The following is a 27,452-nucleotide window of genomic DNA, read 5'->3' on the forward strand; positions in this document are numbered from 1 at the left end:
TGGGTGGAGTTTTTCTAAAAAAAAAAGAATACATTTGTGCACACGTACGACAGTAACTACACTGCACTGTGCAGGAAGACGTAGGGTCGTCCGGCGCGTCACGTTCCGGTGCCCGCTCGCCTGGCGACAGCAGCCGGGCACCGAGCGGTCAGGACCAGGGCCGGAGCACTCACCCGGACGCGGCCACGGCTGGCTGTCGTTGCTCCAGCAGCTGCATTTGCGTACTCGTCGTCTCGCCATCCATCACCAGGTGGTGGACGTACGTACTAGTGCAAGCACCAGCACGGAGTGTTGGTGCCGGCCGGCGGATTTCGAGCTCGGCATCACGTCCAGCCAGGAAGGCTGCTAGCTACGTCTACGTGCTCCCACGTCGATGCTGACGGTGACTGTACATTCCGCGGCCACGAGATGAGGCCAAGGGAGAAGGGAAGATTCCTCCCAGTGTGTGACCGTGCACTGTAGGCTGTAGCAGCAGGCATGACACGAGCAGATGCAGGTCGCCTTCCATTGCTATTTCTCGGCAGTGCTAGCAGCCCTGCCCTTGCTTGGAAACCGGAACAATGGGCTGCACCGGTGAGGCCCGCCGATCACCAAAATACGTATGTATCCTGCACGCAGACAGCCGTGCGTGCGTGACGGACATATAGGTGGACAAAGAAGCATCACACACTCCTCACAGGGCCACACCGCCCCGGAAAGCTCCAAGCTTCCGCCGGCTGTGAAAAAAGACTGAGCTGGTGCTGCATGCATGTTCCAGATCTAGGTCAGTTCATGTCGTCCTCTCGCCATCTGATGCGGCCGCTGGTATGTGTGATTTGCTAGTCCTTGTGATACACGCGCGCGCTCTCCTGTTATAGTTTGTAGATATAGCGGTTGTTTTCCTTTTCTACGTAGATGTAGCATGCGGGATTCTGTAGGTGTAGATGTAGCATGCGGGATTCTGTGGCGGATTTCTGTAGATGTTGCTGTAGGTGCTGGATTTTCTGTAGATGTAGTGTGCGGGATTTCTATAGATGTTCTGCTCATGTTCCTGTGGGTGAGGTTTGTATAGATGCCTAGTTCTTTCCTGCTCATGTTCTGATGCTCCTGTGTGTATTCCTGTTCATGTACTAAGCAAATTTCGCCTCCTGATTTGTTCTTGCGGGATGCAGGTTTTTAATTCCCCTTGTACCATGTTTGTTTACTTCTTGCAGGGATGAATTTTGAGTTTAATTTCAGTGTAATTTTGTCTCAGCCTTTGATTGTCATTTACTCAGTTGTTGTGATTGGATTTGTAGTGTTATTTTACACTGTAATTCATCTCAGACTTACAGTGTAATTTTGTCCCAGACTTGCAGTGTAATCTCAGTACTGCAGTGTAACTTGTCCCAGTCCTCCAGTGTAATTTCTTTCAGATTTTGCAGTGTAATTAACCTGATTTTTGGAGTGTAATTTGTGCTAGTCTTTCAGTTTAATTTGTCCCAGATTTACAGTGTAATTTGTCCCAGATTTACAGTGTATATTGAGTGGATATTACAGTGTTATTTGGTTGTAATTCCAGTGTAGACTCACAGTGTAATTTTATCTCAGTATTGCAGTGTAATTTATCCCAGATTTATAGTGTAATTTCTACCAGATTTACAATTTAATTAACCTTTTCAGTGTGGTATTGAGTGAATTATTCAATGTTATTTGATTGTGATTGCAGTGTAGTTCATCCCAGCATTACAGACTTTTAATTGTAATTCACCCATTAATTCCAGTGGATTTATAGTGTAATTTGAATGTAGTTTCAGTGTAATTTACCCCAACATTACATTGTAGTTTACCCAATAATTCCAGTGTGGGCTGTTATTGGATTTTGAGTGGTTTTGTCAGTGTATTTTAGCCCGTCTTGCACACTGTTTGCACATTAATTTTGTCTATTTTTAATGTAATTAAGTCCAGTTTGCTCAGTAATACCATTGGTTCCTATGTATTATTTAGCTAGTATTCCATGTTCTTTGCTTGGTTCAGTATTGTAGGGCGGTTTGATTTAGCTCACTTTAATCTTGGCCATTTTTGTACTTATTTTGTATGGTTCAAGTTTTGTAATTGTATATAGTGCTTTTTACCTTTGTATTGGATGGCTTTCTCCGTTGTTTAACTTGTTTTTTATTTTTGTCCTCCTTTTAATGTTCTGTTTGTAGGTTTTAATGGGTAGGCTACGGAAAGTGTCTCATCAGGATGTTCCATTAGTATCATCTTTAGAGAGTGCAGATTCTGTGGGTGAAGCTTTTGTGCCTAATGATTTTGCAGAAGATGATTCTTATCCTATATCTCCGGTAGTTACTTATTTCTGTCCAGAACAAGCTTCTCACTTTATTTTCTCCATCAAGCTCAAGCGAGTAGCAAAAGCCAGGATTTTCTGTTTGCTTCTTGTTGAATATTTTCACTACTTCCATCATGTCAGAGTTTGTGATGTCTTTGTTTACTGTTGCTGCATAGTTACACATATGTTTCTTTGTGTAGGGAAGATGAGCCATTCCTCCTCTCAAGTAAGCTAGGACAGCAACAATCCTTCTTGTCTCCACGTTTGTATGCTTCAAAACCCTTATGAAGCACTTCTCTTCATCTGACATGTACTTATGTGACCCGAAGAATCTATTGTTTGGTGTTAACTCATGGTTGTGTTCTAGTTGTTATCTTGTAATTTCCCATATTCCTCCTTTCTCAGATATGACCATCGCGACTTTACAGTCCGTTTTAGCAATGACTGTAGTTTTCCTCATGGGCACTATGCATTCCTTGTCTATTTCCTTTGTCTTGCCCCACTTGTTGCACTTCATAGTGATCCTTGTCACCTCATTGTTCCTCTTTTTTGCTTGTTGTTCTTGAGATTGCCACTGTAGCCACTGAAAATCCTGCCACTTTCGAGTAGAAATTGAAGTATTCCTAGGCTTCTTCCTTTGTTTTGAACTACATGCCCAAATGTGGCTTGAAATTACTACTAGTGTTCAGCAGATTGCCTTTTGATGCAGCGTCTTGTTCATTTTGCAGGAATCTTTCAATGTCTTCTTCATTGAGAAATTCATCATCTCCTTGTTCAAGTGAGTCTTCTGGTTCTTTTCTTTATCCTTCTCCATTCCTTTGACATGTGCTTGAGTTCGTGTTAGCTACTGCTCTACTGGGATCAACATCTTCAGGCACCTGCAACTTTTAGGGATTTCTTTTAGTTATTTTCTTTTGAAATGTTATGAGTTTCTCTTATGTTCATCATTTGTATTTCTGAATCGTGGTGTGTAGGTGTTGCAGATTCATGTTATAGAACATGTTTGTATCCCAGTGATTAGATTCTCCTCCCCCATCTTCACTTGCTTCCACTTCATGATGCAAGTTTGCCTCCAATGTCTGCAAAAGTAAGTTTCCAATAATTGTTAGTGTGTTTTTCTTCGGCATTTTCTTGCAATAGTTATTCAGCTCTTGTTTTTTGCTTACATTGTCATCTTGTTGTGATGAAACTGTCATCTGGTTTGCTCACTTGAATGTTCGTAGATCCATCTCTTGAATGTACCTGCAATATTCGTCACAAGTTTAATTTTAGACATCCCCTGAATGTCCGTGGTATTTTTTGATTTTTGTCGCTTTACCTTGTATATAATGTCGGAATGAAGGAGCGCAGTGAAAGAAAATGTTTCTTGCATCATAATTTTGTTAGCCTTTTATCCTTTTATGTATTTTTAAACATCTTCCCAGTGTTTTAGCAACTGTATCTCACATTTAGTATGAGTTCTTCCTGTGATAATCTCAGTAGATCATCTTCAGTCACCACCCTCATCATGCTCCTCTCTTGACTCAATTGGAAAGTAGAATATCAGTGTTAACATAATCATGAGCAGCAAAGCGTTTTACTAACAGATGCAAGTATTTTGTAATGTCTACATGCTTGAATGTATTCTCTAGATTGTGTTTGTGCCTATGCTCTCTGCTTTCTATGTTCTTTCTATGCTTGAATGTTTTCTAAGGCTTTTACACTTCAAATTACTAGGTACTTTATTACCTGAGTTTTCTTCTAGTTTATTTTCACTGTGGATTTTACTGGGTTCTTACAGTGTAAAACCCCTAGATTTTTGCACTGGAATTTCTAGGGGTTTATAGTGGAAATTTCTAGGTAGCTACAGTATAATTTTCCCCTGGCATTTACAATGTAAGTTATACTGTAAATTAATTTGTAAATACCTACAATTTAATTTACACTGCAATTTACACTGTAAGTAGTACCTACAGTGTAAATTACACTGGAATTTTTACAAGGTACTTAGAGTGTAACCTATATCATTCCTGTGTAACTTAGTTACACTGGAGTTTATTTTGTAGATTCTAGGTGTGTACAGTGTAATTAAACTGAAATTTACCGTGTACTTACAATGTAAAGCTAGGAAATTGCGTGTAAAGTTTGGCTGCTGCTGGTGGCAAGCAACCACGGATAGATAGTCCTTTTTGTATTACAAACCAGGTTACTAGGTAATTGCATCATTTGTCTCATGTTTACACTGGAATTTACACCAGATTTGTCCCATGTTTACACTGGAATTCCAGATTTTACAATTTTTTGTATGTAAATTACTAGGTATGTACAGTGTAGTTAAACCGGAATTTACTGTGTACTTACAATGTAATTACATCATTTGTCTCATGTTTACACTGGAATTTACACCAGATTTCACAAGTTTTTGGGATTTACACTGTATTTTTTTTATGATTTACAGTGTAAATTACTAGGTATTTACAGTGTAATTACATCATTTGTCCCATGTTTACACTGGTATTTATGGGGGATTTACACTGGAAATTATGGGGAATTTACACTACAATTTAGTTAGATGGGGATTTGCACTGTAATTTTCTAGGAATTTCACTGGAATTTAATAGGATTTACACTGGAAAATGACTACCACTTGCACTGTAAGCTTCTGAATGTTTTCTGATTTTTTCCCTGTATTTTCTGATGTTAATCCCCATGTATCTTTCCTAGAATTATAGCTGATTGATCTCTCTATTTTGAAGATGAAGAAAATTCCTTCAGATTTTGTTAATGAAAGAGGTGAAGAGAGATGATGGTGAGGAGTTTATGTACGAATGTTGCTGACCTGTTGATTCCCTGATCTCCCATGGCCGCCTTTCCCTTTCCCATGGGCGCCTCCCAGATTTGTTCTAAGCTGTTAGGTGAGATCTGTGTAGTGGTTGATGGGGATTGGCGTGTTTTGTTGTGCCTGGGATCGGACAAATCGGGTCAGATGTTTACCCTACCTGTTTAGACTACCAGGAGTTCTTTTTTTTTTTTGCTATCTACTGATTTTCCTGCTTGCTCATGTGTAATGTGTTGATTGGTCAGAAAATTTGACTGTTTCCGAATTGGAAAACAGTCAAATGTCAAATAGACAGTCCCTATTACTAAGTAAGATATGGTGGCCTGGCTATACAAACTATGTAAGCATAGCTAGGCTCGTAGTTGCTCTCAGTTTGCTTCCGCTTAATCGCTTATCACCACTGTGTTTAATAACATGATTTGGTTTCATCTGTCCAATCTTGATCAGTACTCAGTACAGTAGAGATCTAGTGGACAGTTTTAGCATGGAGGGAATATGGAGGCGGTGCATTGCACGCTCGGCTTATATGCACATGTATGCATCATGCATGCATGCAAGTGGTGTTTATACTCCTAGCTAAACAACCAATGTCGACCAATCGGTTGACTAAGAGCATCTACAACCGGATTTGGTAAATTTGACCCCTCAAACGCTCGCGGATGCGTCCGGACACGCCCACGGCCGCATCCGGACGGGCCATCATATTTCCTTCCGTGCATTCACATATCTCAAATTCGAACTCTCAAATTCATGCAAATACATGCACGTCGATTATGCACCACAATGTCGCACGTAAATAGCAAATGTTGGTATCTAGCATACATGTGTTTACATAAAATTTATTTCAAGTGCCAAACTCAAACATTGCCTCCCTGGTTGCCATTGTGGATCCACATGTGCTCCACAAGATCATTGAATAGCTGCGTGTGCACTTGCTGATTTCAAAGATTCGGATGCATATGCAGAAAGTTCATAAGCTGAGCTGCATCTTGACCTTTCGGGATTTCAACTTGTTCTCCGGGTGCTTCGAAATCATGGGTTTGGACTACACCATCACCCTCATCCTCGACAATCATATTGTGCAGAATAACACAGCATGTCATTAGCTGCCACAAAGTTTCTGATTCCCACATCATTGCAGCACGCCGCACAATTCCCCAACGAGCCTGAAGCACATCAAATGCCCTCTCCACATCCTTTCTAGCCGTTTCCTGCATTGTTTATTGCTTCACTTTCCGGTCTATTTCCTCTTGCATGCTCATGAGCATGATCATGTCCACTTCTTCGTCCGAATCCGACGAATCGAAGAACTCACCTTAAATCATTTGGTCAAGCTCCGTCGGGCCATACTTCTCGTCTGACGAAGCATCGGAATCCATCATGTACCTAACAAAATCACAATAATTTCGGTCAGTCAATGTGTCGAACACATCAAGCGCAAGGCAGAGTCGGAGAGTTGCCGGATGTACCACGGTGGCGTCCGGGCCGGTGATAACGTCCCCCGTGGCGATGACATGAGCGCTCTTCCGGAGCTGGCGGCGGAGAGCCTGGGAATGGCTGCGGAGCGGGTGCGGCGGACGGCACGGAGGAGGAAGAACAAAGGAGAGAGAAAATGGATCCGGCAGCTCGGGGGGGGGGGGGGCATTTGGTGCAATTTTGGGTGGGGTCAGGTTGTCGGGTCCAACGTGGCGGGCGTGCCCGGGCGCGCCCGAGCGCCCCCTTATCCGCCCCATATTTGGGCTGGATATGGGGGTGCCAGTCAGCCAGGGCGTTTGAGGGCCGTCTGAGAGGCCTGTCTGGGTCAAAAATCATGACGGGCAGTGACCGGGCGGCCTGCCTGGGCGTTTGAGACGGATTTGATGGATCCGGTTGTAGATGCTCTAAGAAGCCACTGACATACATTTAGCTTATTAGTATCATCTACGTATGTCACAAAACTAGAAATCTAAGAGCAAGGACAATACTGGGCTATAAGCTCGCTTACATGACATTTTTGTCTATATGAAGGAGAGAAGCAAGGAAAAAGTAAAGGAATGGGCTCTCATGCAAGAGTCAGGCTCTATGCATGCTCCTAAGTGAAATCATTTAATGAGAAGAAAAGGATAGAGGGAAAGTGAAAAATAATTATGGACTTATAGCCAACCAGCTTATAGCCAACACTATTTTATGAGTAATTAATATTGTTAACTCTTGATGACATGTCATGTCCATATAGCCAGCAGCTGGCCATATTATTAACCATGCTCTAACCGGCAGACGACCGATGGTATTTAAGAGCATCTGCATACGGGTGTCTCAAACCCTCTCAAAGGTCCGCGTAGACAGCCGGTCACCGGTCATTGGTCGGTAAAAAATTCCAACCCAGACTAGTGTCTCATATCGGTCTCAAACGCCCGGGCTGACCGACACCCCTCATATCCAACCCAAATATGAATCAGATATATGGGTGGCCCAGGCATGACCGGACACGTCTGCCACGTCGGACTTGGACCGTGCTAGCCAACCCGACCCAACATATATTCGTCCTCATCCACTCCCTGGACCAATCCCTAGCCAGTCAAGCTCCCGTACGGCGATCTCTAGCCTTCTCCCACAAGGCGGGCAGCGGATCCGAATCCTACACTTCCAGATCCATTGATCCAGAGCTCGTCCCACGCGGCGTAATGAGGAGATGACCGTCCGCCTTGCACTCCATTGCTCTTGGGAGGAGGCCGGCCGACGGCAACGCTTAGACTCTTCCACCGGGAATCAGTTGCGTCCGCCTAAATGGCGCATGGATCCGCCGTGAGGTGTGTCGCCGCTGCCTCATCGGAGGCGGTGTGGTCCGTCTGGCGTCTGAAGACAGCGGCGGATGCGCAACCGTTTGGTTGGCGCGCCGAGACGGAGGTAAATGCATGGGCGTCGTCTGACGCAAATTTGGCACGGCGTGCCCGCCGTGCAAGGCAGCGGGCGCGGGAGACGATGGAAGCCCTCGTGGCAGTGGTTGTTGGCAAGGCGTGGTCGCATTCTTCGGTTCCTCCCAGGACAAATCCATCGTCAATCTCACATTCACCGGCACGGTGAAGGTTCGAGACGCCGACAAAGAGGAGTAGGGCATGGTGGACGGCGACGATTCGACTCTTGTGTGCCGGTCCGTGTCACATGTCCTACTCTACCTCGCGAGCTGTATATGCCACCCTTCTTATATTTTCGATGGATTGAGTCACCACACACACACACATGCGCGGGCCGATAAGAACGCAGCTGCATGCGCACATCGATGGATCGTTATTTTCTAGTGCCGCCACGGCCACTTGCTCGATCACTGACAGCAACATAAAACGATCTTCGAACTGATGGCCGGTACGAACGCGCCGATGTGAGCGTTGCCGGGCGGATCACCGGCCGGCCGGGTGTGACGCGCGGCCACGTACGAATGGTGTCGTTTTCGCGCGTGCCGTACGCGGTGGATCGATCGACCGGGAACTGAGCCGTAAACTCTGTGTGTATTGCGAGAGAGCGGAGCTCGGTTACATATACATCGAGACCCCTACATGCAGGGCACGTCTCGTGGTGGTTGCGTTAGACTAGGAGGAATCCTGAAGACTAGCCTACCTAGTTACAACAGATTACAGGATAATCATCAACACAAGTGTACATACAATGAACGTGACAGTTCAACACCCCCCCGCAGTCCGAACGGCGCTTGGCAAGACGTTCAGACTGGAGCGAAAATCACGAAACACCGAGGACGGAAGTCCCTTGGTGAAAACATCAGCAAACTGGGATGCTGTCGGGACGTGCAACACCTTCACCTCCCCGAGTGCCACACGGTCTCGTACAAAGTGCAGGTCGATCTCCACATGCTTCGTGCGTTGGTGCTGGATGGGATTAGACGAGAGATAGACAGCACTCACATTATCACAGTACACAATCGTAGCTCGACGAGGGGGGCGATGAAGCTCGATGAGGAGTTGGCGAAGCCAGCAGGACTCAGCCACACAGTTAGCGACTGCACGGTACTCCGCCTCGGCACTGGAACGGGACACCGTGTGTTGGCGCTTGGAGGACCAAGACACCAAGTTGGCGCCGAGGAAGACGCAGAACCCCGAGGTGGAGCGGCGGGTGTCAGGACAACCGGCCCAGTCAGCGTCACTGTACGCAAGAAGATCAGACGAGGATGAGCGGTGGAGCTGAAGCCCGTAGTGAGTCGTGCCACGAAGATAGCGAAGAACCCGCTTAAGCAGCTGATAGTGACCATCCATAGGAGCATGCATGACAAGACAGATCTGCTGGACGGCATACGAAAGATCAGGTCGGGTGAGGGTGAGGTACTGGAGAGCGCCAGCAAGACGGCGATAGTGTGTAGGATCGGGGCAGGGAGCGCCGGAAGTGGCGGAGAGCTTGCTACTAGTGTCGACAGGGGTGGAGATGGGTTTGCAGTTTAGCATGCGAGCTCGATCTAAAATCTCAAGTGCGTACTGCTCCTGGGAAAGAAAGAGACCGGCGGCGGAGCGGTGAACATTCACCCCGAGGAAGTGATGAATGTCGCCGAGATCACTCATGAAGAACTCACCGGCGATGGAGTCGACAAGTGTCTGGAGGAGGGTGGCGGTGCTGGCGGTGAGTATGATGTCGTCGACATACAATAGGAGATAGGCGACCGTGGTGCCACGGTGCAAGATGAATAGTGAGGTGTCGCACTTTGAGGACACAAAACCGAGGGAGTGAAGGAAGCGTGTGAACCGGAGAAACCATGTACGGGGTGCCTGTTTGAGCCCGTAGAGAGATTTGTTGAGACGACAAACATGCGTAGGGGAAGTGGCGTCAGCGAAGCCGGAAGGCTGCTGGCAGTAGACGGTCTCGGCGAGGTCACCATGAAGGAAGGCATTCTTGACATCCATCTGACGGATGGGCCAAGAGTGAGCAGTGACGATGCTGAGGACGACCCGGATGGTGGCCGGCTTAACCACGGGGCTGAAGGTCTCCCCGTAGTCCACACCCGGCTGCTGTGTGAAGCCGCGAACCACCCATCGTGCTTTGTACCGGGCCAGAGAGCCGTCGGGGTGGAGCTTGTGGCGGAATATCCATTTCCCGGTCACCACGTTGACACCTGCAGGACAAGGAACCAAAGACCACGTATCATTCCGAATTAGCGCATTATACTCATCAAGCATTGCGGCATGCCAGTTTGGATCCTTAAGTGCTGCCCGATACGAGGAGGGAATGGGGGAAGGAGCATTGGCGACGTGGAGATCAAAGATCTTCTTAGGCATGGCATAACCTGTTTTCCCGCGCGTTTGCATGGGATGTGGGTTGGCAGGTGGTGGTATAGGCACGGCGCGCGGGGGCAGTGGCTGCATGGGAGGCGGCACGGGAAAACATGGTGGCGAGGGGGTCGAAAAAAGCGAGCGGCGTGAGATGGATAAGGTGGGGCCGGAAGGCTGTGGAGGCGTCGGGGCGGGCGACCCCGATCCCAAGAGATCCGGGGCAGGCGTGAGCGAGGAGAGCGATCCCGAGGGAGAGCGGGAGGGTTGGTTGGTGGGTGCAGGGGTGGTGCATGGTGGAGTGGGCCGCAGGATGGGGTCGGGGGACCGGGTTGGGCATGCAGAGGCGGGGATTGGCGCATGGCATAGTGGGGCCGTGGTTGGTCCCGCGGTGGGAACAGACACGCGCGTGGGAGGCGCGCTCGCTCGATCGGAGCGAACAGGTGGGGGGGCGGGAGCGGGGAGTGGGAGGTCCAGGTACGAGGAACGGGATCCGAGGGCAGGAGAACTGGCGGAGGTGGGATTTTCTGTGGCAACGGAGTCGGACAACACAGAGAAGGGAAAAATGTTTTCGTCGAAAGTGACATGGCGAGAAATGATAACTTTCCTGGTGGCAAGGTCGAAGCATCTGTATCCTTTTTGTTCGCGTGGGTACCCTAGGAAGACGCAACGTGTCGAGCGAGGAGAAAGTTTGTGCGGTGCTGTGGCAGAGATATTAGGAAAGCAAAGGCACCCAAAGGTTCGAAGATGATCGTAGGTGGGGTGTGCGCCATAGAGGAGGAAATAGGGTGTGAAATGGTGGATGGCGCGGGATGGACGAATGTTAAGGAGAGTGGTGGCGGTGTGTAGTGCCTCAACCCAAAAGGCAGGAGGCATACCGGCTTGTAAGAGCAAGGTACGAACGACGTCGTTGGTGGTACGGATGTGACGTTCGGCTTTTCCATTCTGTGGAGAGGTATGGGGGCACGTGAGACGAAAGGAGATGCCGTGAGAAGAGAAGTAGTCGCGTAGTGCGGTAGTAAGAAACTCCCCACCATTGTCACATTGCACACACCGAATGAGAACACCGAATTGGGTAAAAATAAAATGAAGGAAACGAAGTAAAATGGCACAAGTGTCGGATTTGGCACGCAGCGGAAAAGTCCAAGAAAAATGAGTGTAATCATCAATAATGACAAGATAATATTTATAGCCAGAGTAGCTCAAGACCGGCGACGTCCAAACATCACAATGGATTAAATGAAATGGGGCAGTAGTGTAGGAGGTGGAGGTGGCAAAGGGCAGCCGTGTATGCTTGCCCATTTGACACGCACTACAGAGATGGGAGGGCCGGACATCATTATTACATGTGGTAAGAAAATCCAAAGGAAAACGGGAAAAAGTAGATGAGCTAGGATGCCCAAGCCGCCTATGCCAGAGATCATGGGTGGAGATGACGAATGCTTGCGTGGTGGCGGCGCCTTTATTTGCATGGAAGGGGTATAAATCACCATCACTGTTGACCCTCAGGAGCACCTCCTTGGTTGCTAGGTCCTTCACGGAAAATCCAAGGGGGTCAAACTCAACAGAACACAAATTGTCACGAGTGAATTTACGAACGGAAATGAGATTTTTGACGATATTAGGAGACAAAAGAATATGGTGAAGGTAGAAGGGTTTGGGAGGGAGATGAGCAGTACCAATAGCAAGCACAGGGAGCCGAGAACCATTACCGACAATAATATGACGAGTGTAAGGAGCTAATAGGGAACGAAACGAGGACAAAGTACCTGGATCCCCGGTGACATGGGACGCCGCACCCGTATCCATAATCCAGTCGGCGTTCAGAGGGAAGGCGGATCCGTAGCTCGGAGCGGCGTGGTACATGGCCGAGGCGTCCCAGTGAGGGGGAGCCGCGGCGTACGGTGTGGGAGCAGGTGGCGCCGGCGTGGTAGAGTAGAGCAGCGGGTAGGCCTGCGTTGGAGCGCCCGGACGGGGCCCAAGCACGCCCGCCGAGTTCGGCGGGATCCAAGGAGCACGAGACGGAGGGAAAGGCGCCCCGACGGGAGCGAAGTAGCCCAGCCAGGGGGTGGCGCCAGCACCGCGGCCAGGAGGAGCATCGCCGCGGCCACGGCCGCGGCCGCGCCCACGGTTGCCGCGCCCACGGTGCGCCCCGAGCTGGCCACCACGCCCGCCACCGCCATGAGCGGCGCGATCACCGCCGCGATCACCGCGATCGCCACCGCGATCACCACCATGGTCGCCGCCGCGGGCACCGCCACGATCCCCACGTTCGTCGTTCTGGACAGCGAGCACCTGAGAGCTTTCGCCGCGGGCGCGCCTGTCCAGGGAGAGCTCGGCGAGGACAAGACGGGACCGCGCTTGCTGGAAGGTGGGGAGGGGAACGGTGGACTGGATGATGGCGGCCTGCATGGCGAACTTGGGGCCCAGCCCGTCCAGCATCTGCAGGGTCAGAGTACGATCAGTCACGGGCTCGCGGACGTCGGCGAGCGCGGTGGCGATGCCCTGGAGACGGCGACAATAGTCGTTGATGCAGAGGTCGCCGCGAACCGTCGCCCGGAACTCCTGGCCGAGATGCATCGCGTGCTCGGCCTCGTTGGCGAGGAAGTACTCGTGGATCCTAGTCCAGATGGTGAAGGCGGTGGAGCCGGGAGGAGCGACGATGTCGAGGAGGTCCCCCTCAATGGTGGTGAAGAACCAGAGGATGACGGTGTTGTCGTCGTCACGCCAGGCCTGGTCAGCCAGCCGTTGGGCCGAGCCCTCCCGCACGTGGCTCTCTGCATGGTAGCGCGCGAGAAGGAGGTTGATGTAGTTGCGCCAGCGCTGGAAGTTGGTGCCGTCCAAAGCGAGCTTGAAGTCGATGACGCCGGAAACGCTCGCCGGCAGAGCCGGAGAGGCACCGCAGGAGGAAGGAGACGCAGCGGGATTGGGTGGGAGGGTGGTAAGAGGAAGAGCTGAGCCGGAGTTGTCGGTGGAGAGCGGAGCGCGGGGGCGCGCCTCGACGCTGGGATCAGCAGGGAGGGCTGCTGTAGCGGCGCCGTCGGCGAGCGCGGCGGCGGCGGCTGCAGCCTTGGAGGAGTCGGCATCTGCCTGAGGAGAAGAAGGAGGAGTAACCATCGCTCTGATTACCAAACTGAGCCGTAAACTCTGTGTGTATTGCGAGAGAGCGGAGCTCGGTTACATATACATCGAGACCCCTACATGCAGGGCACGTCTCGTGGTGGTTGCGTTAGACTAGGAGGGATCCTGAAGACTAGCCTACATAGTTACAACAGATTACAGGATAATCATCAACACAAGTGTACATACAATGAACGTGACACTTCAACACCGGGCAGGCGTACTTGGGAGGCGAGTGGGTGTGTATATATCCGCGCCGGCAGATGTCCCGTCCAGGCGTGTGGGTTTGGTCCTTCGTTTTCTTTTTCATGAGCAGAGTTTGATTTTCGTTGGCTACTAGGAGTACTGTAGCAGTGAGAAGGTACGTGCAAAACCTTGAAGATTATAGTTTGCCGATGATGCATGCATGAAGATGAGAATTAATCCAGGTTTCAAACCCAGGCCATGGGGTGTCAGTTGGTGCGCACGTACCCCGCCCCGTCCGCCAACTCAAGCCGGTCCGTCGTGTACGTACGTGGCAACGCCGTGTTTCGCCTCGTCACCGGCAAAATCAGTCAGTGGGTGCCAGAATACATTGTATACGTACGCGCATACGATAGTAACTACACTGTGCAATACAGCCGGTGCGTCACGTTCTGGTGCCCGCTCTCCTGGTGACAGCAGCCGGGCACCGAGCGCTCAGGAGCCAGGACCACGGCCGGAGGCCGGAGCTACCGCGGATGCGGCCATGGCTGGCTGTCGTCGCTCCAGCGGCTGGGTGTACCGAACGATTGCCATGTGGCCAAAGCCGTAAACCATTTACGTAGCGTCGTCTCGCCATCCATCAGCAGGTGGTGGAGGCACGTACCAGTGCAAGCACCAGCAGGGTCGTGTTATCATTGTCCGGATTTGCATCGCATTGCAAGCTGGCCGGAGCGGAGTGTTGGTGCCGGCCGGCGGGTGAGCGAGGCGGCACGGGGGACGGAGGATTTCTTTCTATCTCGGCATCATGTCCAGCTGGAAGGCTGCTAGCGACGCCTACGTGCACCCACATCGACGGTGACGGTGACTGTATGCTCCGTGGCCAAGAGATGAGGCCTGTGTGCGACCGTGCACTGTCCAAGAAGGTCCGTGCCACTATTTCGAGACTCTCCTGTTCCGCAGCAGTGCCAGCAGCACCCATACGCCTATCTCGGCTGCCCTCGGAAACCGGAACAATGGGCTGCACCGGTCTGTCGCGCCATTGATTTCGCCATGCCATGCCCGGTCGGCTCGCTCTGTCGCCTACCAACATAACGTAACGCTCGAACAGCGGCCTGTAAACTTAGGCGTGTATGCGTGATGGGTACGTGGACAAAGACGCTCACAGTGTCCCGTACGCTCCAAGCGTTGGGTGTGAAAAAAGGAATGCGTTGGCGCTGCATGCGACAGGTCAGTATACTCCACTTGTATAGAGCTAGCGAGTGTAGGGTAAGGGCATCTCTAGCCGTTCGGCCCCAGGGCGCCTAAATAGAGCGGTCTGGAGGCGTGCCGGCGCTAGTTCGGCCCCTGGGGGCGACCTAGCTCCCAGTCACGCCCCCACGTGCCGGCCCCAGGATGCGGGAAATTCAAACTTGGTCGTTCCCGCCCTCAAAAGACGCCGATCGGACGGACGTAGTCTGGCGTTACAAAAAACAGAGCGCCGCCGTGCGCAACGATTCACTCAGCGGGGGCGGATCCAGGCGTTGGCGGAGTCGGCGTGCGCGGGCTCGTCGTTGTCGGAGCTGCTTCGGTGCAGGGCTGCGTCGGCGTGGCTTCGGCACTGCTGGGCGGCGATGTAGAGGCGTCGTTCGGGCTTGGCGTCCGTGTGGTCGTGGGCGTCGTCGGCGTTGCCGTCGGCAGCTCGTTCAGGATGAGGCCGCGCTGCACCAGGTACCACGCCTTGAGCTTCTCGTCGTTGCTCTGGAGCATGTCCGCCCCGCTCATCAGAAAAGCCATGTCGGTGTTCCTCTTCTTCGCGGCGACGTTCGTCCGGAGCAGGTCGAGCTTGATGGCGTTGTTCTTCATTAGCGACGACCACCGCGCCTCGGTCTTCTCTTCGCGTAGGACGGCCCGGGCCTGGGCGTCGGCGAGGCAATGCTCGATGGACTCCTGCACTCGCGTGGTTGCCGCGTCGGCGCTTTTCCCCTTCTTTGCCAATTTGTGGCCGTCCGGCCGTCCCTCTGAAGCGCTCGGAGTCGTCGCGTCTGGCTTGTATGTCTCCTTGGCCTTGTCGAGGGCACGTCGGACTTCCGCCCACTTCTCGCACTTGTCAAATGCGCTTGTAGACGTGGAGGTGCTTGAAGTCGGCGTCTTGGTTGTCGCCCCGATACATGGCGAACATACGCAGCAGCTGCGCGGAGGGACAAACAGTTGGTGGGCGGCGGGCGTAGGGGACGAAGATATGCGGGCGAACGGCGTGCGTACCTGATCCTCAACGCTGGCGCCGCTCTCCGGGTGAGTCGCGACCTCCTCGACGATTCCATGTCATTTGTTGCACGCCAACTGGATACGCCCCCAATGATTCGCCATCGCCTTGGAGCCGCGCTGCATGTAGACGCCTTTGAATTAGGGGTCGACGAGCTTCCGCTCGTCGAACTCGGCCTTGATGCGGTCCCAATACGTGTCCAAGCTCTGGTTCGCGCCGGTGGTCGGGTCGAGGCAGACGACTTTTCATGCTTCGGCGAGGCATTCCTCCTCCTTGGACGTCCACTTGATGCGCGGTTCGCCTGACCTAGCCGCCCGCTTCTTCTTCTTCCGGCGCACCTTCGTCGGAACAGGAGCCGGCTCCTCCTCCTCCTCCTCCTCCTCGTCCTCCTCGGGTTCCTGCGCGTCGTCGCCGTAGACGTAGCCGAGCTCGGCCTCCATGTCGCCGTTGAGGTCCACTACCTCGTCCTGGGTGGCGAACCCGGGAGACTCGGCGGCCGCGGTCGATCCTGTCGCGATGATGTCGTCCATCTCGGCTCCCGTGTCGTCGGCGTCGCCGGGGTGCGAGAAGGGCAGCGGTCCGCGGTAGAGATGGAGCGTCGGTGTGGACGCGTAGGAGGCGGGCGGCGAGTAGTTGTATGGAGGGTACTGCACGCCGACGAAGGCGGCGAGGGCGTGCGCGTAGCGGGGTGACCATGAGGGAAGGTCACGTTTGGGTTGAACCCACCGTGCGCGTCGCCGTCGGCGTAGCCGGGTGACGATGAACCCCATGGAGATCCGCTGGCTGACGACGGGTGGATTCATCCCCGCCTGGTGGACCGATGAGGAAGACGCCGCCGCACGCGCCGCGTTGTCGCGGGCCTTCTTGGCTATGGCCCTATTCCGCCTGTCGGCGGTGACTGCTTCGCGCCGCTGAGCTTCCACCCTCCACTCGGCGTTCGACAGGCCCGGTGGCTTCGATGTCAGCGCCCTTGGCTTCCTCTGCTTCGGCTGGGCCACGGCGCCAGTCGCGGTTGCCGCCGCGCGCGGCATGGCGTACTTCCTCGGCGGCATGGCGTGCTTCTTCGCGGCGAGCGGGAGGGGGTTTGGCGGGAGAAAGGGAGAGAATGGCGGGAGGGAGGCGAGCGAGCGGGAGAGATGCGAGGGAAAAGCGTCAAGAAACGACGGGAAAATGCCCTCGGGTCGCTTCCAAGGCGGGCCCACGTGCCTTTTTTGCTTGTGCCGGCTCCCCAAGCGCCCCCCAGCGCGCCGGGTTCGGCCTGGGTCCGCCGGCACCAGTTTTGGCCCGAGCCGGCGAAAAACGGGCTTCTGGGGGCCCGACTGGGGCCTTTTTTTGGCACCGGCGCGGCAAAATCGCCTGGGGAGGGCCTGTTGGGGGGCGCGGCTGGAGATGCCCCAGGCGTTTTTTTCGCGCCGGCGCCGAAAAAACGGCCCAGTCGCGCCCCCAGGAGCCCGATTTTCACCGGCTTGGGCCGAAAACAGCGCCGGCGGACCCAGCCCGAACCCGACGCGCTGGGGGGTGCCCGGGGGCGCCGGGCGAACTGTTTTGGCGTGAAAAAGCCGCGGGCCCGCCGCGTCAGCGACACGGCTCTCTTCTCGGCTCTTTGTCGTCCGCATCGCCTCGTTTTCCGCGGCAAATCAATGCCAAAGCTGCCGCGCGCTGCCGCGCCAGTCAGCCTGCGCCATTGATGCCTCACGGGCGGCGCAGTGAAGACCGGACGATGCGCGTCCCTCGCCCTCCCTCGCCCGCCACGCGTACACACGGTGGCACGCGCGTGGGCGGCGCCTCGGCCTATATATGACGCGCCCCGGCGCACTCGTCGGCTCACACACTCTCCCGCCGTCGTCGTTCCTCCCTCTCCTCTCCTCTCACACACACACCCATGGCCGAGCGCTTCCCAGGCGACGGCGCGGCGGCGAAAGGCTTCAGCCGCCGCCATCTTCATGAAGACGAGGCTCGCCTCCTTTACGAGGCCGAGTACCCGGTCCCGCCGGACATGCGGGTGCCGGGGGCGTGGAGGATCAGCGCGAGCGGCGTGCCGGTGCCCCCGGTACCCACCGGCGTGGCGCGGCATGCGGAGATCGCACGCATCCGCTCGAACCTTCCGCGTGCGGCGAGGGAGGGGCCACGATACGTCCCCGACAGCCCGCTCTGGGAACCGTACTTCCTCCGCCGTCACGCCCAGCAGCTCGAGGCCACCAACGGCGTCATGCCCGCCGGCAGGCTCAACGCCGCTGGCCGGCGTCGGTGGTGGGGCGTGCCCGAGCGCACGTTGGAGATCGCACGCATCCGCTCGAACTTGCCGCGTGCGGCGAGGGAGGGGCCACGATACGTCCCCAACAGCCCGCTCTGGGAACCGTACTTCCGCCGCCGTCACGCCCAGCAGCTCGAGGGCACCAACGGTGTCGTGCCCTCCGGCAGGCTCAACACCGCCGGCCGGCGTCGGTGGTGGGGCGTGCCCGGGCGCACGTTGGAGGCCGTCCTCGAGTACATCGAGGGCGGCAACACGCCGTGCCTCGAGTACCCCGATCCCCCTTCCTTCTCACGCCGCCGGGGAAGCTCCTGGACCCCGAGGCGCATGGAGACCGGGGGGTCCTCCTCCTCGTCCGGCGGCTCGCCCTGCCTCCGCCCCGTCAAGCCGGAGCCCCAGGGTACGCCGGTCAGCGCGCGCACCCGCAGTTCCGGCGTCCGCATCGGCGCCAACGCCCCGCCACCCACCAGCCGATTCGTCCTCGTCGAGCCCAAGCTGGAGCCGGGCCTCCCCGCGGAGTACGAGGAGATAGCCCGGTGCGGCTTCTCCGACGAGGACGCCATGCGGTGGGCGCGGGAGGACTACCTCCGCTACGGGACGGTCCGGCAGCGCCGGGCCCTGGAGGAGATCACCGCCCGCAAGCGTGGGCGCGAGGACGAGCACGGCGTCGTGGTCCTCAATAGCGACGACGACGACGACGACGCCGCCCCCGGACTGTCCAACCCGCCATGCCAACCGGGGGAAGGATGCAGCAGGGACGGAGGAGGCGTAGGTGGGGGCGGCGATGACGACGACGACGATGACGACGACAGCGACGACGGTGACTACACGCGGTTCAACAGCCTCCTCGGCATGTAGAACCGCGTGGGCGTGCGGTGAGGCGGGCTGCGAGGGAGACGGCGGGGGTAGCCCGCGGTAGATTTTTTTCTTTTTTGTAAAATATGTTTAAGTTTGAACTAACTCGCCACTGTTTGCGTTAAATTTGAGTCATTTTTGACTTTTTTGACTAACCGTGGGCGCCGCGACTGGGGGGCAACACGCCCCCAGTGCGCGGTTTAGCGCCGGTGCGCCCCCAGGGGGCGATTTTTTGCCCCTCCTGGGAGGCCAACGGCTGGAGATGCCCTAACCTAGCAGGGTTTTGGCTTGCTCGACGACACCGGCCGGGACAACTCACACCATCTGGCTGCTGTACCTCCAAGAGCGTCTAGTGTGTAATGGTACTAGTGCTACTGCTTTCTCGTCAGTGTCATGAGTCATGACCTTGAAGCACTCATCTTCATCTCGGTAATGAGCCATGTTTTTCCACTCAGCAACTCTGTTTGGCACGGAGTGCGATCGTCTGGTGCAGAGTTAATTGCACGTTGGTACCATACTTGCTCACCTACTCACGAATCAGTACCACTACTCCTGCATGTCGCAGTTTAGTACCAACTCAGGGCCTAAGTGATGCATAACGGACTGACAGCCGTATAAGTGAGTATTGACCGCGTATCCGACAGGTCGGGCCCACATGTCAGGTGACACGCTGGCCGAATCGGCGCGTGCCCGGTGCGCTGACTAGGACGAGGCCGACCTAACGGGCTAGGTCCAACCGAGCCGCCAGTTCGAACCCTAACTCTCGTTCCCCTCTCCCTCTCCTCCCCGTGCTCCTCTGTGTCAATGGCGACGGCGAATCCAGGCGGCGGCGGTGTAGGCGGCAGCTCGAGCAGCGGTGGCAGTGTGGGCGGGTACGGAGATCTTCCTGGCCTCGGGGCCGATGCGCACCCAGGATTGGCCAAGGGCGACGGCGACAGTTCGTCGTACTACTCGAGCGGCGAGGAAGAAATGGAGGAGTCCCCGCTGAGCATGGAGCAGCGCCTGCGGATGGCAGAGATGTGGGTCGCCAACCCTTTCACGAGCCATCACTGGACCAATGCATGTGGTGGGGTGCTGTAAGTCCTCCTCCCTCTCCTTTGTTCTTTCTTCCAATTTGGGGGCTAGGGTTAGTGTTAATGAAAATGTCCAAATTTGCTGGCACTTGTAGTGTGGAGGATGCTATCTGGGATGTTAGGATTCACTTTGATGCCCTACATAATTTGGATAGAAAGATATGCAGTTCTGATGTCACTTTTCTCAATCTGTATGCACTGTTGCATACACAAGGATTTACATTCTCTGATGAATTGTATCACATGGAGAACACATGCATAGGAGAGCAGAGAGTGCATGGCCTAGACTTGATTGACACAAACATTAAATTGTAGAATATTAAGAAGCAACATGAGCATACTTTAGTTTTGAATCTGTTAGTTAGAGCAACAGCCACTGACAGTGCTGCAATTCAGAGAAATGCTGAACTACAAACCATTCTTTATGCACCACCAGTTGTGTATGATCTCAGTGAGCCAGTTGTGCTTGCTGTTGATGACCAAGGTGTTGTTTTTAATAGTCAGGGCAGTAGTAGTACCAATGTTGAAGCTAGTGGTTTTTGCACACAAGAGAGCAAAAATCTAGGTAAACAAAAGCTAAAATCTGTGATGGAGGATGAAGTCTTGTTGCAGGAGGGATATTACAATAGTGATAATTCAGAAGGGGCATATGACAGTGACAACTACTTGGAGAAGTACATGATTTCTCAAGACACAGAGATAATATATGGAAAGAGACAAGCAGATGAGGAACAACTAGCAGATGATCAAGATAAATATTCAGATGATGAGTCAGCAGAGGAGGAACAACTTCATTATGAGGGTGACACTGAGGTTGATGATCTGTTTGAGAGGGAGGAGGAAGAGAGTGGGGATGAAGAGAGGGAGGAGAGCTTGAATGTGGAGTTAGCTCAACAGTTGCAGGTAGAACCTCCAAAGAAGAAACAGAAGTTGCCAATTAGGAGGTGCCCCACCACTAGAACACATTCTAGTGTTTTAAAGGAGGTGAAGAAAGATTTCATTCCTTCATCAGATGAAGAAGAAACTGATTGGCTGATGGATAGTGAAGATGATGGGCATGAGCCACTGCAATTTGTCCTAAAGAAAAATAAGAAGAGTAGGGCACAGAAAAGAAAACCTAGGATATGGTTCAATGAAAAAATGGAGCACCCACACCAGCAATTATGTAAGTACATGTGCTTCACAAATCAGCAGCAATTCAGAGATGCTCTGTTGAGCTTGCACATTTCACAGGCAAGAGATTTCAGATATCATAGAAACTGTGACCAAAGGATCATTGCAAGTTGCAGAAATGAGCACTGTCAGTTCCACATTGTTGCTGCTGTGATCAAAGGTGAAAAGACTTTTGCTATAAAAAAAATGAACCTGGAGCACACTTGCCCTACCACTACAGAGTCTTCCAGGGTTAGTGCAAAGTGGCTTGCAAAGACATATGAGTCATTGTTCAGGTCTGATCCAACCACTAGCATACAAACTCTGATTGATGCCTGCAATGAGAAGTATGGTGTTGAGGTTCCTAAGCACATGGCCTATAGGGCCAAAAACTTAGCCGTGGAAGCTGTCTTAGGAGAGCACAAGAAGTAGTATCCCAGGTTAAGGGACTATGCAGCAACCATCATGCAGACAAACCCTGGAAGTAGGGTTGTAGTTACAACTCTAGTTCCTAAAGCAACAAAAAAATACCACATACAGGGCCAAGGTTTCATGCAATGTTTTTCTGCTTAAATGGAGCAAGGGAGGGATTTCTCACTGGATGCAGACCTTTCATTGGTTAGTTAGTTGTTTCTTTTCTTTAGCTTCATTGCTATGTACATGATTACACCTTTGCTGTAGTTTCTTTGCTATGTACGGACTTAATTGGTTCTTTTTTTTGCAAAACAGGTGTTGATGGATGATAGACAGAAGGTAAGTACTTAGTTTGTTGTGTAATTTCAGTAGCATAGTTTGTTGTGTAATTTCAGTAGCTTAGTTTGTTGTTGTAATTTCAACAGGGGCTACTCAATGCAGTGAATAGAGTATTTCCAAACTGCCACCAGAGATATTGTCTTATACACTTATATGCAAATTTCCAGAATGCTGGTTTTAGGGGGGAAGATCTAAAGAAATGCATGGATAATGCCAGTTATGCTTACAATGAATATAAGTTTAATATTGCTATGAATGATTTGAGAAATGAGTGTGTGGATGCTTGGAACTGGCTTAATGCAATTCCTAAGAATACATGGGCAAGGCATGCTTTTGACACTAACTGCAAGACAGATTTGGTTGTTAACAACCTATCTGAGGTGTTCAACAAGTATATCTTTGATTTTAGAAAAAAGCCTATTAGGACTATGGTTGATGGTATTAAGGACAAGCAAATGGTGAGGTGGCATGAGAAGAGAGAGAGAGGAAAGGCAACTTTTTGGTGGCGGCAAATCAGAGAGAGGGGGGAGAGCGAGAGTGAGAGTGAGGTCGAGCGAGAGTGAGGCGAGTCCGACCGAGCCCATGTAACCGACCGCACCGGCCTCGTCCTAGTCAGCGCACCGGGCACGCGCCGATTCGGCCAGCGTGTCACCTGACATGTGGGCCCGACCTGTCGGATACGCGGTCAATACTCACTTATACGGCTGTCAGTCCATTATGCATCACTTAGGCCCTGAGTTGGTACTGAACTGCGACATGCACGAGTAGTGGTACTGATTCGTGAGTCGGTGAGCAAGTGTGGTACCAACGTGCAATTAACTCTCTGGTGCATGATGGACCCATCGACCCGCTGGCTTAGCAAACGATAGGGTTAAATCACATGCACGATCACATACATGCACATGCATGGCCCCATACCCGCGGCGATACGGGTCAAATATTACTCGGCCAGCGCATGGCCTCATGGAAAGCATGCGCAAATCAGTCGATCCACCGTTGGCTCCGTATCGCATGGCCGGTAGGCCAGGCAGCAGGTAGACAGCTTCGTAGGGTGGCGCGCGCGTCGCGTTTGCCATCCTCTTCGTCCGCCCAGCAGGACAACTTTGTAGGGTTTTCACCATTGGGAAGAAGACAAGGTAAGGGTCGGTGCATGCAAAAAACGGCGCTGATTTCATCATGGGTTCGGCTTGGGTCCGCTGGCGCTGATTTCGGTCGAAGCCGGTAAAAAACAGACTCCTGAGAACGCGACTGAGTCATTTTTTCAGCGTCGATGCGAACAAATCATCTGGAAGGCCGTGTTAGGGGCGCCGCTGGAGATGCTCTTACTATATCCGCAGCATGCTGGTCAATGAGCATACTTCGCCTTCCCTGCCAATTAAAGGCACCTGCCACCTGCCGCCATCACCATGCTTGCACCCCGAATAATTTGGAATGAAAGATACACTAGAATTTTCCACCATAGATCGACGATGCCACCCATCATGTAGCTGAATTAAAGAACATATTTGCTAATTATCAGGTGTTTGATAATTCATGTAGCGGAGTGAAATGATGGATTTGCTAATTCTCAAGTGTTTGATAATTAGTTAAATCTCAATTAGCAACAACAATCATCAATCTAACATTGAGATCCATACGAGACTTCATATATTTTTGAATTATGAGAACAAACACCATAACTTCTGGCACTAGGTACACAAAAATTCTACACCACATTAAACTTATTTTTTCAACAATTTTGTGACGTCGACTGACTTGATTGGGACAACCCCCAACATATCAATCTATTTTGTTGGCGTGGTAAAGTGGTCTTAAATAGAAGGTAACTACGTATCGTGCTTGGACAAGTTCATGTCTTACAAGTAATTGATCCAGTGATATGGGCTACATCACTCCAGTAAAAGAAGATGTGGATCGCGATGCACACAATGATCAGTTCGAACCCGTCGGTATCCGAAGGGGCGGCAAGGCCTTGGCATTGATTCCCGCGGGTACCGAGGCAATGAGGACGACGATGCGGCCGTCTCGCTGACTCGGTGGGCAGTCTTCCTTCTCTCGCCGCCGTAGCAGTTCCTGGATGCCGCGGCGAATGAAGCCGTGGTCGTCCTCGTCGTCAGGCTCCGGCTCGCCAAGCCTAATCCGGAGGCGACACCGCTCGGGCGTCGCGCTCGCTGCGGTGCCCTCATCATCAACGAGCCCTCACCACCTGCGGCGGCACCGTCGAGGCGCTCCCTGCGGCTCGTTCGGCCGAAGCCCGAGCCGGGCTTGCTCCCCATGAAGCCGGAGCACGCCGACATGGTGGCCCCGTATGACGAGTCCGCCCTCAAATGGGTGAAGGAGGACTACGTCCGCGAGCAGGTGCGCTGCCAGCGACGGGCGTACCTGGAGACCCAGGCCCGTAGCCGCGTTGAGGAGGGCGGTATTATCGTCATCGACAGTGACGACGAGGGCGAGGCCGGGCCGTCAAGCGCCCCACCACATGTCGGTGACCCCGGCCAGGGCTGCAGCAGGGACGCCGCAGGCGAGGCGCGCGACGACGACGACGGCGACTACACCCGCTTCTACAAGCTTCTCGGCATGTAGACGACGGCGACAACGACGGTGGCGACGGCGATGGCGGCGGCTAGGCTATGTAGTTTGTTTTTAAGTTAGGCGTAGTTCCTGCATGTTTTTACTTTTTGTACAAATTTCCACGAAGTATGGCCGAGTTCCTTAAAAATCGCCGAGTTTGCAAAGAAATGAAACGAATTTCGCCGAACCCGTGGCGACCCTGGGCCTACGACTGGGAGCGAACCGAACCCCAGAGGCCAATCTAGCGCCGGTTCGCCCCCAGGCCACTCTTTTTCGACGTCCTGGAGGCCGAACGGCTGGAGATGCTCTAACAATGAAAGTATGGTCTCGTCTTCGCAAATTCAACGGGAGTCCACTTGATTGGGGCTGAATGTGATTCTTTGGGAGTTATCATGTTTTGCACTGGGAATTCACAATGACGGTATGCAGCGGAGGCCATCTTTTGTGGAGTGTGCCGACATGGCAACAATGATCGCGAAGGTTAAGTTCTTGCACTATCTTGTCATCGTGAAGCTAACTCACTCATGAGCTAGCTAGTATTTTCTTTTGAAAATAAGAATTCTTTTAACTGGGTGAATGAACCTCCCGATTACCTAGTTGATAAGATCATGAACAATGTGATTGTGGTTTAAATTAATAATGATGATTGGTGATGGAGGCATCGCTGTTGATCTATGGTGGAAGATTCCAGCGTATCTTTCATTCGAAATCATTTGGACGCAAGCATGGTGATGGAGGCAGGGACATCAAATGGGTAGTAAGGGCGAAGTATATGGCCGCCGACCAGCATGCTGCGGTTATAGTAACAGGGGTAGTAAGGGCAATGTGGGAAGGTCTTCCCACATTGGCGGCTAACGAGACATATAAAACCAGCTATGCTACCCGCATCGCCAGCGGCATCGCCCTCTCAAAGTCATCCAGCCCGCACGATGTGCACTGCTGTCCATTAAAACTGTATCTTCTATCTCCCTGGTGAAAATCTGGTCGTTCGTTTTTCTGTACACTGTCTGCTCGTGCTAGAGCGGTTGACTACTGGGCCAGCCTTGCGCGTGGGTCCGTCTCGCAGTGGCACCGTGTATGCGTGTCTGCGTCCGGGTGAAAAGAAACAGCGGTGCTCGTGGTCTGCCAGGGCATCCATCGTGGCTTGTGGTAGACGTGTGGTGGGTCACACGCACGATCGAAGCAGTAAAAAAACTAGCTATACCAATCCCCTTCCGTCCTCAAGCCCCGCACATCTCCACCTCCTCCTCGTCATCTCGATCTCCAGCGCGTGGTCACCGCCGCCGCTCCTGCCTCATCTCCGCTTCCCGATTCAGACACCCAGCCCTCCATGCCGGCGCAGGATGATAGAGAAGGAGAGGGTGACCTTGATGGCCAGACAAGGGAGGACAAGGGTTGGTGGGATGGGATGGATCTGTTCGGGAAGGTGAGAGGACAGAGACAAAGGGGGAGCACGAGGTGCTCAACGTGGAGCAGCAGAGGACGGCGTGGACGCGCTGTGGTGTGGCGTACGACGTCAAGGGGGAGGTGTGCAGGGGAGTTCCGCGGCGGCGGCACCATGGATACGGCGTCAAGGGAGAGGTGTGCAGGGGGGGTTCCGCGGCGGCGCCGCCATGGATCCACATCCTGGTCGTGACCTTTGCGCCCCACGCATGCTGGCCGGCCCACATCGCCCCTGGATGGCATGGAGGACGTCCATGACACCGCCGACGTGCCGCTCTTGGATGCCGAGGCGCTGCCCCAAAGACATCGACGCCGCCGCCGAGGCGCTGCCCAGGGCCGGCCATGAAGCCGCTGATGTGTGAGCCAATACAAGTTAGGGACGACCTCGTCACCCTTCAGGTGAGTTTGGCCCCCTTTCCTTCAATCTGTTTGAAACTGCTGTGTGCTTGGGTGCTGTTCCTAGGACATTGACATGTTTTGGACCTTTGATGATAGTTGTTGGTGTAGATTTTGGCTATTTATAGTGCCTCTGCCGTGGCTACGTCTGTGTGTAGTTTTAAAATGGACCGCTGCATGTGTTGTTAGTTTGCTCTGTTATGCATTTCCGGTAATTCCATCCATACACTAATCATTCTGAAGTTTCAAACGTTTTGCACAAAACAGAAGACTGCGAGTTCGAGTGCCCAATGGACACGGAATGAACACAGCCTTACATACCATCTCGCTGGAGTTTTGGAAACCAAATGCTCCAGATAAAGGAACATAAAAAATATAGCAAGCAAAAAAATGATCTGACCTGTTAAACATTTGATGCTATGTCCACTGTCCATGGATCAGAGAGCACACAAATAAGTTTACAAAATTTGGTTGCTCATTACTTATGAAGACAATGGTGTTTATCTTCCTTATCTCTGTATTCATTCCTTGCTACAAAGTCAACCCTATCTCCCTGCACCCTCCAAATCTTCTGCTTCAGGGATGCCATCTATATAGGTATAAATTTTCTTTGCTTCTATATATGTGTGCCTGCAGCTGGTTTACATGTATTATCTTATGAGCTGGACGTCCTTCCATTCGCTGATTGCATGTCAGGTCACAGGAATTAGGGGGCTTAGGAACTCACATGAACGAGGTATCAAACCCTCTCAAAGATTCTCATGTATGCTATTCATTTCTGCAGTCTGTTATTTTATTTCTTTCAATGCTTCTGCAACCAGGTGTATCTAAAGCATGATTTTAGTACAAAATTTTATCGGTCGGAGATTACTTCAAGCATTTGTGGAAATTAGAGTGTGGGGATCTCAAAGAATTTTTCGCAAGAAAAACCCAATATTGGCATGGTCGAGATACTATAGACACTAGTAGAAAAGGGGCCAATGGTCCAGGCCGGTCCAGCCCATTAGTCCCGGTTCAATCCAGAACCGGGACCAATGGAGGCATTGGACCCGGTCCGTG

At 52.6% G+C, this 27,452-nt stretch overlaps 1 long non-coding RNA gene across 2 annotated transcripts; it reads left to right on the top strand.

The window, feature by feature from the left end:
- The first annotated feature begins 533 nt into the window (after nucleotides 1–533).
- Nucleotides 534–5,359, top strand: LOC123089467 (uncharacterized). 2 transcript variants are annotated; one of them, XR_006442295.1, is made up of 5 exons: nucleotides 534–763; nucleotides 2,491–2,556; nucleotides 3,019–3,068; nucleotides 3,265–3,377; nucleotides 5,026–5,359. It is a non-coding gene; the product is annotated as an uncharacterized lncRNA (long non-coding RNA). The 2 variants fall into 2 exon arrangements; XR_006442296.1 differs by lacking the exon at nucleotides 534–763 and adding an exon at nucleotides 2,187–2,303.
- The last annotated feature ends 22,093 nt before the right edge of the window (nucleotides 5,360–27,452 follow it).

The sequence above is a fragment of the Triticum aestivum genome, chromosome 4B, assembly GCF_018294505.1.
Source record: "Triticum aestivum cultivar Chinese Spring chromosome 4B, IWGSC CS RefSeq v2.1, whole genome shotgun sequence".
Taxonomy (NCBI): domain Eukaryota; kingdom Viridiplantae; phylum Streptophyta; class Magnoliopsida; order Poales; family Poaceae; genus Triticum; species Triticum aestivum.